Consider the following 13,681-nt stretch of genomic DNA (forward strand, 5'->3'; position numbering starts at 1 on the left):
CTTTTCCCAATTTTTCTTTTGCCTCTCTTATTTGATTTTTAAAATCACTTTTGAACTCTTCCACTAATTATTTTTATTTATTTATTTAATTTAATTAGATGATTTAGAATAATTTTCCAAGGTTATAAGACTCATGTTCCTTCCCTGCCCTCTCCCTACCCCCTCCCATATATGAAGCACAATTCTGCTGATTTTAACATGTCCTCCACTAATTCTTGAGTGCAATTAAAATTTTTCTCAGAGGCTTTGAATGCAGCAGTATTGACTTTGTTGTTTTCTTTTGAATTTGAGTTTACCCTGTCACCAAAATAACTTTCTAAGTTGAGATTTTTGTTGTTGTTGTTTGCTCATTTTTCCTTCCTTTTTCTTTTAGTTTAAAAAACTGTTAAAGTTGGGTTCTGTAACTGTGGTGAAGGGAGCACTATTCTAAATTTCAGGTTCTTCATGCAGCTGACTTCAGAGCTGGCACTGAGAATCTATCTGCTTTCAGTTCTTCCAAGGTGGTATGATATAAGGAGAGATTTGTTTAATACAGTCTGGATCTGTGCTCTAGTCTGTGAGTAACCCCAATCACTCTTGTTCCCCTATGTCTGCAAGTGCTGGTGTATGTTGATGCTCCTCTTCACTCTGAGATCATGCCCCAGATCATTAACTGAATCTGCATATGGGCAATATAACAAGAGTTTTGCACCCAGAGTCAGCAATGGAACCCATGTAATCTCCTGAGTTGCTGTCCAACTCCCCTTACCTTCTGTGGCTGAGAGTTCTGGAAGCCGTGGCTGTTGCTTCAGCTATGCTCAAGGCTTATTGCCTCCCTGGTGCCTTCCCTGGCTTCCCGAGGTCCACCTTCACCTGGTGGATTAGATCCCTGGTGCCAGCCTTCCAAGTTATTTTGGACTGAAAAATGACTTCACCACTTCTTTTTGTGGGTTGGTGCTCCAGAATTCATTTTGAGGCACTATATCATTGTTTTTTTAGAGGGTTATTTGGCAGAAATCAGTCTTGGCTCAGTGCCTCCCACCATAATTACATTTTAAAACAATTTTTAATATTCATTTTTAAAGTTCTTCCCCTCTCTCCCTTCCCCCTGCCCTGAGATGGTAAGCAGTTTTTGATATAGGTTATACATGTACTATCATGTAATACATATTTTCATTTTTGTCATGTTGTGGTAGAAGATGTATATCTCTAAAAAAAATCAAACAAAAAACTCTTGAAGAAAATAGATTGAAAAATGGTATGCTGAAGTCTGTTTTGAGACTCCATCGGTTCCTTCTTTGGAGGTGGATAGCATTTTTCAGTCATGAGTTCTTTGGAGTTTTGCTTTATTTCTGATATTAACTAAATCATTCACTGTTGATCATCACACAGTATTGCTGTTACTGGCTATAGTGTTCTCCTGGTTCTGCTCACTTTCATCAGTTCAAGTAAGACTTACCAGGTTTTTCTGAAATCATCCTGTTCATAGTTTTTCATAGTACCATAGTATTATGTTACAATTATATGCCATAGTCATTCCCTATTGATGATTACCTCTTTCAATTTCTAATTCTTTGCTACAATAAAGAGAGCTATTATAAAGATTTATATATATATAAATTTGTATATATATATCTCAAAATAACTATATATATAAATATATAGGTATTTTGATTCCATGCTTATCCATTCAACATATTTGATCCAACAAATATTAAGAACTTACTATGTGAAATGAATTTGCTGTCATCTGCCCTATCTCAACGTATAACAACTTATAACTTTCCTGAGTCTATATCATCATCTGAATCTTAAGGATTATATATGTGCAACTTGGGAAAGTCTCCATAGTTTACTGAAGGCTGAGTTTCCTGAGAAAAGGAAATTCACATTGATGATGATAATGTAGGGAAAGGAAATCAACATCTGAGATCTTATATCTGTAACATATTGTGATGCTAAAAATGTCTCATCATCTGAGATCATAAATGTACCACTTAACCTGGTGTGCAAACTGCCTCTCAGAAACAAAGTTTTAGCTTTATGTGGATTTGAATAGACCCGGAAGTAGACTTGATAGAGAATGCTGCCCATTGTGGGAAGCATCTAAAGAGTAGCCTGAGCTGCTTCATGGTTCAGAATAGAGCCACTCTTAGCCAATTGTAGGACTTCCAACCATGTGTATATCTTGAACCATACAAAAATGACTCAGGTGTCCAAGGTTTTCATATTAGAAAAATTTGAGGGAGGGAGTAGGGAACTGGATCTGTGATTCCATTGCTCTACAGAATTTTCACTGAGGAAACTCCTTGTACTAATGCACTTCTGCCACCCACTTGGCAGTTTTGTTTTCTTAGTGAGTTACTTACTACCTGAGGGCCCTGAGAAGGCAAGTGATTTATCCAGGGTCACACATCGAATATGTATTGGAGATGAGATTTAACACCCATATCTTTTTGGTCTTCTGAGGCCTACTCATTTGACAATATAAAATATTTAGATACCAAATAAAGTTGAGTTTTAAAGGCTGAAGTGAGCTCTTTTTTTACCCTCTTAGGAACTTGTTAACAAAGATTAAGAGAGATTTTTATCTCTCTTCTTTTCTTAACATGTTTCTCCCTTCCAAATATTACACACAGCACATAGGAAAAAGAAACTGCTAGATCCTACTATTTCTTCCTGGGAAAAAGTGCTTGAGTCCAGGCCACCCTATACTAATGGTCTGAGATGGATGGGTTATGCAACCTTGATGGTTCCTGGAGGGTTGCAGACATAGTTCTTTGTCACATTTACATATTTTTGCCTGTTGTCTCCCAGAGGCTCCCCTCTCTTTGCTTTGCTGTGTCCTGGGTCCTGCCTGGGGCCTAGAAGTAAGGTACTTTCTTAAAAGAAACATTTCCTTTCATTTAAAAAAAAAATTATTTATCCCCTAACTCACTGTGACAAGCTGCAGTGATGTATTTGGTGTGAAAGGACCTGAGGGCCAAGATGTACTTCTGAAATGTCTTCCCATTTTTGTACTTGGGTTCAACACTATTAAGCCTTTTTTAGGCCTGATAGAAAAGCATTTTGCTTTGAGTTGTGAATCTTTGTCAGGAATGGGGTATGTGTCAAGCTCAAGAGACAACTCCTGTTACCCAGCAGCCTTCCTCTCACAACCTCAATAGAGACCAAGCTTCACTGAGGCCATCTTATATAAGATCCTTTTGGTATTTGAGAGTTGGGGCCAGTCTTTCCATTCTTCTGTATAAATATTTGCCTTATATTAAATCTAATGGGTGTCCTTACCAATACCTCTAGTCACTATACACTTTCCTGCTTTCTAGCCTCTCTCCTCACTCTTAATTCACTTTCTTCTCTTTGCTATTTTAATTCTAGTTAACCAGTTCACCTGTATATTGTCTCCCTATCCTATTATCCTGTTGAATGGATATCCTGGCTCACCTCCATCTGCCTTCTCTTACTTCCATTTGAACACTCCTGAACATCATTGTAGGAAATCACACAATGGAGACAACTATTTTTACTACAAATTTATGTTATCTTAATCTGTCATTTATCCTTTGATCGATTCTCACATTACCTCTAACAACTGTTCCAAAACTTCTCTTTTCAGATCTTCTATTGTGCTAGCTTCCTTCTTCCCATTAGAGGAACTTTTTACTTCTCTGAGAAAACAGAAGCTATCAGTCATGGCTTCCCCTCCCCCTTATTATATACCACATATCTCCTTATCTTCCCCTATTTTGCAATATAGTTTCTGATCTGATAAAGAGGCATCTTTCTTTGTGTTAAGGCCAAGCCCTCTGATTTTATCTTGGATCTCATTCCTTTCCATCTCCTTAGTGAACACACCATTTTAATGATTTCCCCTTCCCATTTTTTCCCCTTTCCTTCCCTCATCCCTTCCTCTTTTTTCCTTTCCCTGTTGTCTAGTACAGAGCTTGGAAATTCAGGAGGTACTTAGTAATTATTTGATAATTGATTGAATAGTATCTAAAGCTGTAGAGAGATTTTAAAAAAAGAATGAGGACTGAGAAAAGGCTATATTGAATTTAGAAATTAAAGGATCATTGGCAACTGGTTGTTGACGTCTTCCTTGTTGCTTACAGATATACTCAGGTTACTTTGTTGTCTACAGATATTCTCAGGTTATTCCTTCCTTAAAAATTCTTCTTTTGCCCCTACTCTCTCCTTAATCTATTATCCACTATTTCTCCTTCCTTTTAGTGCCAAATTCTTAAAGATCTTTTATATTTGTTGCCTGTACTTCACTACCCACTCACTTCTCAGTTCCTTGCAGTATGACTTCTGACCCTACCATGCAATGGAAAATGCTCTCTCCTTGGTTACCAATGATTTCTTAATGTAAATCTAATAGCCTTTTCTCAGTTACCATTTCTCTTGACCTCCCTGTATCTCTGGATATAATTCAACCAATCTAGAAGTATTATAATGCACCTGTTATATGCCAAGTAGTCGGCTAAGAATCAGGGGACACAAAGACAGAGCCCTGAAATTGGAGGTGCTAGTCCTTCCTGAATATTTCCTACACGCTTCATCCACCTTTGGTGTCTACCTTTCACCTCTTACCTACCTTCAAGAAGCTGCAGTATATGCTGTGGCCACACCCTGGTAAAACTTTCTCAGTATATGGTTAATCTCTGTTGAAGTTAACTGGTGGGCCTTAGGCATGATGATGAGTTGGAAGATTCTAAAAGGTTTCTTTCAAATTTTTTTATATTTAAATTTTTAAAAAATTATATATAAATATATTTTTTACTAATTATAAATTTCCATATAAGTTTTATGATCCAAATTTTCTCCCTTCTTTCTCTCCCCCTCCATGGAGAGCTGACAAAAAATTTAATCTGGGTTTTACATATATTATCGTGCCAAACATATTTCCATACTCATTTTTATAAGTGAACAATATTATAAAACCAAAACCCCCAACATGTACCCCAATAAACAAATGAAAAGTCGTGTTTTTATCTACATTCTGACTCCAAAAGTTCTTTCTCTGGAGGTGGATAGCATCCTTTTTTATAAGTGCCTTGTCTTTCACAGTTGATCAGTCCACAGTATTGCTGTTACTATGTACAATGTTTTCCTGGTTCTGCTTATTTCACTCTGCATCAGTTCATGTAGGTCTTTCCACCTGTTTTTTTCTTTAAAAAAAAAAAAAACACCTTTATATTCCGACTTGGAACCAATACTATGTGGTTCTAAGACAGAAGAATGGTAAATGATAGGCAATGGGGGCTAAATGATTTGCCCAGGTTCACATAGCTAGGAAGTATCTGGGGCCAGATGTGAACCCAGGATCTCCTGTTTCTAGGCCTGGCTCTCAATCCTCTGAGCCACCTTTTTCTGAAATCATCCTGGTCATCATTCCTTACAGCACAATGGTAATGGAATAGTAATAATAATGGAATCCTCACCATCATATACTACAATTTGGTCAGCCATTCCCCAATTAGTGCATATCCCTTTAGTTTCCAATTCTTTGCCACCACAAAAAGAGTAGTTATAAATATTTTTTACAGGTAGGCCCTTTCTCTCTTTTTTAAAAATCTCTTTGGGGATACAGCTGTAGACATGGTATTACTAGATCAATGGGTATTGTACTAAAGGGGGATCAGGAACCAAAGTTAGAAAGGTCTAAGAGAGAGAGGGGACAGATAAAAAGAAGCACTACTTCCTCTCTTAGGTAGAGCTACACCAGGGAAGGGGAGAGATTTGATCAAGGTCCAGAGCTGAGAGGTAAGGAGGAAATCCCCTTCAGTCTCTGGTTTCTGGCTTCTTCCCTTGATAGATATTATTCTGATCCCCATAGCACATTAGATGAATAAGATAATTCAGTTCCTTTTAAGTAACAAGGTCTGTTTATTCTTTGGATTATTTAGGAATGGTAAGATTTTAGATAGAGGGAAAATTAGGAATCTCTAATTACTATTTTAACCTAAATTCCCCTCAGGGATTGAGGACTCAGGGCTGGGAACCCGAGTCCCTGAAGAGTTGTAGAGTCAGGCTGTTGGATTTTCCTGATCTAAAGGGATGTACAGTTACTGAAGAGATCAATTGAAAATCTTCTTGGGTGGATAGTCTTTTCTGTTCCCCACAGGGAAAAAGTCTCTATCCACTACTGAGAAATAGATGGCTAATCTAATTTTCTTCAGATAAAATGAGGGACCACAGCAGGTTGAGCTCAGCAAGATGCTCCTCTCTCTTAAGTTCAAAAGAGAAGAACCCTTTCTCCAACTGCTGTTCTGCTTTTCTTGGCTAGGGGTTCTAGCCTCATCCCCTGTGGACAGCAGAATTCCATCCTCTTTCTGCATGATGTTATTTCAACAAGTCCTTGAAATGCAGTCTGTAATCCTTTCATCCAGAGTATCCATTGTTTTATAGCCATTTGGGCATAATTCCAAATTGTCCTCCAGAATGTTAAAATCAGTTCATAACTCCACCAGCAATGATTAGTGTCCCAATTTTGCCATATCCCCTCCAACATTTATTAGTTTCCTTTACTGACATATTGTCCAATCTGATAGGTATTGTAAGAATGTACCTCAGAGTTATTTTAATTTTCATTTTTCTAATCGAGAGATTTAGAACATTTTCTCATATGATTATTAACAGTTTTTATTCTTCATCTGAAAACTGCCTATTCATATCCTTTGACCATTTGTCAATTGGGGAGTACTTGTATTCTTAGATTTGAACCCCAGACTTAAATCCCCAGAAGTCCTTGGCAGTTCCCAGAATTCCCTATAATCTCACCTGAATCCCCACCTGGGCCGAGATCACAATTTATATTTAAACTGATTGTAACACTTACTCCACTCTCTTCCTGTACTCAGAGATTGCAAGGATGTAGTGAGTAGACTAAGTATGGGGCTTCTGAATTTGGCTTTCAACCATGGGCATGTGGTTTATTATTTTGTATCCTTGATTTCTAATAATCTTAATAAACTTCTAAAAATATAATAGTAGAGAAACTAATTTAAATGTTACGGTTCTTTATGTATTTGAGAAATGAGACCTTTATCAGAGAAATTTGTTATAAAAATTTCCCCCCAGTTTGTTGTTTTCCTTCTAATCTTGGTTGCATTGGTTTTGTTTGTACAAACTTTTTAACTTTAACATAATCAAAATAATTTATTTTATATCTTGTAATATTCTCTATCTCTTTTTTGGTCTTAAATTCTTCTCTTTTCCAAAAATCTGATGGGAAAACTATTCCACATTTCCCTAATTCCCTTCATGTCCAAATTATATACCCATTTTGACCTTATCTTGGTATAAGGTGTGAAATATTGATCTTGACCCAATTTATGCCATACTGTTTTCCAATTTTTCCAGCATCTTTTGTCAAATAGTGAATTCTTATCCTCAAAGTTGGGATCTTTGGATTTATCAAATACTAAATTGCTGAGGTCATTAACTCCAAATCTGTTGCATTGATCTATATCCTTCTATTTCTTAGTCAGTACCACATTGTTTTGATGATTACTGCTTTATAGTACAGTTTAAGATCTGGTATTGCTATGACACCATTTTTCACATTTTTTTCATTAGTTCCTTTGATATTCTTGATCCTTTGAAAAATATGGAGTACTTTATGAATTTGCATGTCATCCTTGCACAGGGGCCATGCTAATGTTCTTTGTATTGTTCCAGTTTTAGCATATGTGCTACTGAAGCAAGTACAGAAAATGTCTTTTCCAAGCACGTGAAGACTTCCTCAGCAAAATGAGTGGATGAAAACAATTTGTTCCAATTGCCATGAAAGCAGCTAAAGCAGGGCCCTATGGAGTGCTTAGTGCTTGGTCAGACAACTAAGATGCCCACATCATTCATTGCATCCTGAGCCATTGCTAGTCCTTTTCTCTCATTTATTCTCTGCTTGGTGAATTTATGGCTTTCAGGAATTCAAATCTAGTATCTATGCAGATGAATCCCCAAACTACATTATCTATCTCAAATCTGTATCTTGTATTCCAGGTATATACTGTCTTTGTCATTGTTACTCAGTTGTTTCAACTGTGTCTGCCTCTTTGTGGCCCCACTTAGGTCTTTCTTGGCAAAGGTACGAGAGTGGTTTGCCATTTCCTTCTCCAGCTTATTTTACCAATGAAGAAACTAAGGCAAGCAAGATTAAGTGACTTGCCCAGGGTCACATAACCTAAGTGTCTGAGGTCAGATTTGAATTCAGGAAGAGTTCCTGATTCCAGTCCCAGTACTAACAGCTATATCACTTAGCTGTCCATAGGCTATCTACCTGTTGTATAGCTCAACCTGGATGTAGCTTCAATCTTTCAAACTCAAGATGTCCAAAATAGAACTTATTATAACTCTTAAAGACCCTAAAATCTGCCTTTTTTCCCAGCTTTTATATTTCTGATCAAGATAATAAGATAATGAGGTAGAACCTCAGAATTAATTATCCTTGACTCTTCTCTTTCCTTTCTCCACTCTTCCTATATTTGCAAATTGCATTTACAATTGCAAATACAATTGCAAAGTCTAGTCAAGTCTGCCCACACAATATCTTTCCCTTGAATCTTCATTACAGTCATGCAATCATCACACTAGTACAGTTTGTTCATCACAGTTCAGTTAATGTTGTTAGACTCTGAGGACACAAAAGTAAAAATGAAAAATAGTTCTTGCCCTCAAGGAATCTACTTTTTATTGAGGGGTTGGAAGGATAGGTAGGTACATACACACACACACGTATTTGATGTTCATTCATTAGTTGTGCCTGACTCTTCATGTTTGACTCCTCTTGACCCCATGGACTCTTAACATGCTAGCTAGGTCCTTCTGTCCTCCACTATTTCCTGGTCTTTCCAAGTTCCTGTTTGTTGCTTCCATGACTATCTTATCAATATCATCTTTTACCATTCCTTTTTCTTTTAGTTGAATTGCAAACTATAGGCCAAAACAATTGGCTTCCATTCCTTGCAAAATTCTAGAATGGATTATCAAAGAGCTGGTTCAAGAACATTCAGAAAAAGTAAATAATAATCATAAAGAGCATCAAGAACAAGTCATGCCAGACTAACCTAGCTTTTTCTTTTTTAATCATTATCTTCTGTTGTATAATTGATACTAATTATTGTTTCCAAGTTGTAAGGGCTAAGAAACTGGGGTTCGGTGATTTGCCGTATTGGTGTCTGAGGTCTGATTTGAACCTAAGACCCTCCTATTTCTAGACCTGGTCTCTTATCTTTTTCTTTTTTTTAAACAGAATTACTTGACTATGAGATCAGGTGAAAGATGTTAATGATAGTTTATATATAAGTCATTTTCAATCATATCCAATTCTTCCTGGCCTCATTTGGAGCTTTCTTGGCAAAGATACTAGAGTGGCTTGCCATTTCCTTCTTCAGCACATTTTGCAGATGAGGAAATGGAAGCAAACAGGATTAAGTAACTTGCTCAGGGTCACACAGCTACTTAGTGTCTGAGGCCACATTTGAACTTGGAAGATGAGTCTTACTGACTCCAGTCCTGGCACACTATCCACTGCAGCACCTAGCTGTCCCAATAGTTTACCTAGATTTTAACAAAGTGTTTCATAAAATATCTCATTCTGCTCTTCTTTTTTAAAACCCTTACCTTCTGTCTTAGTATCATTTCTAAGACAGTTGAGTGTGCCAAGGGCTATACAATTGGCATTAAGTGACTTGCCCAGGGTCATTCAGCTAGGAAGTATCTGAGGCAAGATTTGAATCCAGACCTTCCTAACTCTAGGCTTGACACTCCACTCATTAAGCTACTTAGTTGTCCCATCTCTTACTGCTTTAATGTAAAAGATGTAGAAATGTAGGCCAGAGATATGAGAGCAAAAGTCAGGAGGTTAATTCAATTGATCTATAGAATGCATGAAAGAGTAGGGGAGTAAAGATGAATAAATCCAGAAAGGTAGACAGATGGTAGTCAGGTTGTGAAAGTCTTTAAAAGACAAATTTGTTTTTTATCCTAGAAGTAATAGGGAGCCTAGGGATTTTTGATCAGAGTGATATGGTCATACATGTATTTTAGGAATATTAATATGGCAACTCTGTGAGGGCTGTATTCAAGAAGGGAGAGATTAAATGGATGCAGGAAGCTCAGTTAGGAATCTATATTGTAGTAGTCCAGTTGAGAACTGATGGAAGCTTGGGAATATGTCTATGTAAGTGGAAAAAAGGAAATGGATGGAAGAGATATTATAGGGGTAAAATAAAAAAGTTACACATTCAATGGACATGAGGAAGGAGTTGTAAATTTTAGATTTTCTCCACTCTGATAAAATCTTTAAAATTCTAACAAATAGGAATGTCTACATCCCAACTTAAGAATTAAGTGTTGAGGAGGTATGGTCTATGACAGACATGTGCTAGGAAGTGACAAATAAGAAACAACTGACAGACCCCTGGACTGTCCTAAGTTAAGCTTGAGCTACTATTGGTACATGTGAGATGTAGGAAGTGATGTAAAAAAAAGTCTATATATTTGAGTGACTTCCTCTTGCGGGGCTCTCTTTGGTGGTGGAGGTGTTGCTCTCTGGGTCTCTCTGTCTATCTGTCTGTCTGTCTCTCGGAGACATTGGGTTCAACTAGTGGTGTGGCTTGCGGCAGCGTGTTGGCATCTTGGCGTGCCTACAGCTCTTGTCCAGGTTTGGTGGTGAGCGTCCTTTGTGCAGTGACTGGGAAAAACTCAGTAGCAAAGGGTCAGGTGAGGCGTCTTCCTTGAGTTCTCTTGTGAGTTTAGACCAATTCCTTTTTTCCTTTATGTTTCCTAAAATGCTATCCTCTTAGGAGACCCCTCATCTCAGAGTAGACCTCATGGCTAGAAGACGAGCTAGTTTTAATCTTGGAGGAGGCCTCGTGGCTGAGGTCTCTGAACTTCCCTTGGTTTAGGCTAGGCCAGAGAAATCTTATACCCTTTTCTCTCTCTTATTCTTCTTAATTCCTTCCCTCTATATTAATTAAACCACCATAAAATTCCCAATATGACTTGAGTATTTTTATTGGGATGTGAATCAATCCCTGGAGACCATTAGTATATTAGTCAGAACTCCTAAATTTACCCCTTACAGAGTAGAGATGGACTCTAAGATAGGATGTTCAATAAATACATTTCATTTTACATAATAAAATATTTAAATCAAAATTGACATAGAAGAGATTGATCACATGGCCATGTGATTAAATACCAAATGAATAATATAGACGGTAATTGCAAAAGGAATACCCCTTCAGTCTGGTGTAGTCAGAAAAAGATTCGTGGAAGAATTCCCAGGGAATTTTAAATTGGGAAGACTGTATGGTGCCAAGAAACTCTCAGAACTTATTTCTAGGACCCAGAAACTTGATATTGGCAGGAGGGGAGAATTTATTTCCTCTTTTGTTTTTGTACTAATAAACCAGGCATGGCAGTCACTTGATCTAGAAATATCCTGCCTCAAATACTGTTTGTTTCTGAGAAGTTATTTAACCTCCCTGTGCCTCAGTCTCCTCATCTATAAAATTAGAGTGTTGGACTCCATTGTCTTTCAGGTTCTTTCTAGCTCTAAATCTATGATTCCATACTAGTTACTGCATGACTATCAATTAAATTGCTTTAAGGTCTTCCATGACACTCTAGAGCAGTGGTGTCAAATTCAAATAGAAATGAAGATCATGAATTGGTACTCAAGAATCTGAAAGGCTGCATTTTTACTAGAAAACCACATCTTAACATCATTGTGTTCTATTGTATTTTTATGTATTTCATTAAATATTTACCAATTACATTTTAATATGTTTTTGCAACACAAGAATTTTGCAGGGATAAGGTATGAGTTGACCCCCCTGCTTTAGAGGGAATTAGTAGGTTTCATTTTTAAAAAACTTCTTCCACTCACCTCGGATTTACTAACAATGTGTTCAAACAAAGAAGGTCCTGAAACACAGCTGGAAGTTGCATGATGTGAGATTTTGAGTGAGTGAAAATTATAAGGATAAGTTTAGATAAGTATTCTACCTAGAATCTTGAGACTTCTTATTTCCTATTCCTGGTCACATTCCAGGATATCTAGCAGATGTGTCTGTTCAGTCCGCCCCCAGAGAGCATTCAGAAATAGTCCTTTGAACATAGGAAGAGATGACGGGCAAGAAGAATGTTTTAGATGAAAGCTAGAGTCCTGGAGGCTGTTGTAATGAAGAATAGGCTGATGACTAAGAAGCGCCAGGGTGGATGTTCTGTGTACTAAGACCTAGTTTCTGAAAACTACTTGGTCAGGACCTGACCTTTGAACTAAGAAGGTTACTGATGTTGGAGTGGGGTGAAGAAGCCTAAGGAAGCCTGATGGAAAGCAGCTAAAGCAGTTCTTTTTATTCTTGGGTCTCATTCATTCATTTAGTGGGCATTTGTTAAGTTCCTACTATGTGCCTAGAACTGTGTTAAGAATTAGAAAATGTGGTACAACAAAATGAATCACATTACCTTGGTTTCAAATCTCATCTCTGCCTATGAGACTGTGGCAAGTCAATTTCTCTAGAGCTCAATTCTGTCATCATAAAATAAGTGGTCATAAAATCCCTCTACCTCTAAATCTATGATCTCATGGAATAGTCCCTGCTTTTGGGGAGCTTACATTTTCCTGAGTGAAATACATTTTAGTACTATCTGGCAGCAGTGGCTTCTGCATGTTTCCCCAGAACCTGGGAACTTACCTGAAGGATGTTACCTTCAGGAGAAGCATCCTGCCACTCAAAAAAGAGGAAGTATCATCAAAATCCCTACCAATGAATGAAGTTCCAGGGCTTGGTGGATTCTAGCACCCAGCTGAATTTATATAAATTTAATGGAGGTGATTGTACTTTAGTCACCAGGCAAGCAACTTGTTGTGGCAACTAACTGCCTTTTGATTCCTCATTTGAAAACCTAAGGGGGTGAGTAGACTGACCATTCTTAGAAGGTTTGTCTGTGATACTGATGCATTAACTATTTGATTGCCCTTTATTGTAATATAGTGAATAGACTATCCTAGATTTGTATCCTGCCCCAGTTACTTATATATCTTACTTTGGGTAAATTTCTTATTTTTGTTGGATCTTAGTTTTCTTTTGTAAAACAAGGAAGTTGGAGTTAATAACTTTTTTTAAAAAAACATTATTTTATTTGGTCATTTCCAAACATTATTCATTGGAAACAAAGATCAATTTCTACCCCCCTCCACCTCTCCCATAGCCAACGCATGATTCCACTGGGTATCACATGTGTTCTTGATTTGAACCCATTTCCATGTTGTTGGTATTTGCATTAGAGTGTTCATTTAGAGTCTCTCCTCAGTCATGTTCCCACCACCCCTGTAGTCAAGCAGTTGCTTTTCCTCGGTGTTGGAGTTAATAGCTTTTAAGGACTCTTTCAGCTCTAAATCTGTGCCCTATAATAGTCCCATGTTTCATGTCTTAATTGCCTTCTAAGGCAGAAATGAATTGATTGGAGGGGATTGTTTTGGAAAGAGTTAAAACCCTTCCCTTCCCCCATCCTCCTCCTTCTTCCTTTACTAAAAATAAAATGTCCAATCTAAGAGATACAATAGAACTAATAAGCTTGTCTTCAATTCTTGGCAAGATTCTTTAAAGATATAACGAAGGTAAGAAAGTGGTGTTTTCATAGAGCCAATATTTCCGAACAATTGGAGCAATTTTAAGATAGAATG

General features: G+C 37.3%; 1 protein-coding gene and 1 non-coding gene across 6 annotated transcripts in view; one reads left to right on the top strand and one right to left on the bottom strand.

The window, feature by feature from the left end:
* UNC13B (unc-13 homolog B) overlaps positions 1 to 13,681 on the top strand; it is a 372,543-nt gene that overhangs the window by 268,378 nt on the left and 90,484 nt on the right. The window lies entirely within an intron of this gene.
* Positions 7,586 to 7,692, bottom strand: LOC130455719 (U6 spliceosomal RNA). The gene has a single exon (XR_008913815.1). It is a non-coding gene; the product is annotated as a U6 spliceosomal RNA (small nuclear RNA).

The sequence above is a fragment of the Monodelphis domestica genome, chromosome 7, assembly GCF_027887165.1.
Source record: "Monodelphis domestica isolate mMonDom1 chromosome 7, mMonDom1.pri, whole genome shotgun sequence".
Lineage (NCBI taxonomy): Eukaryota > Metazoa > Chordata > Mammalia > Didelphimorphia > Didelphidae > Monodelphis > Monodelphis domestica.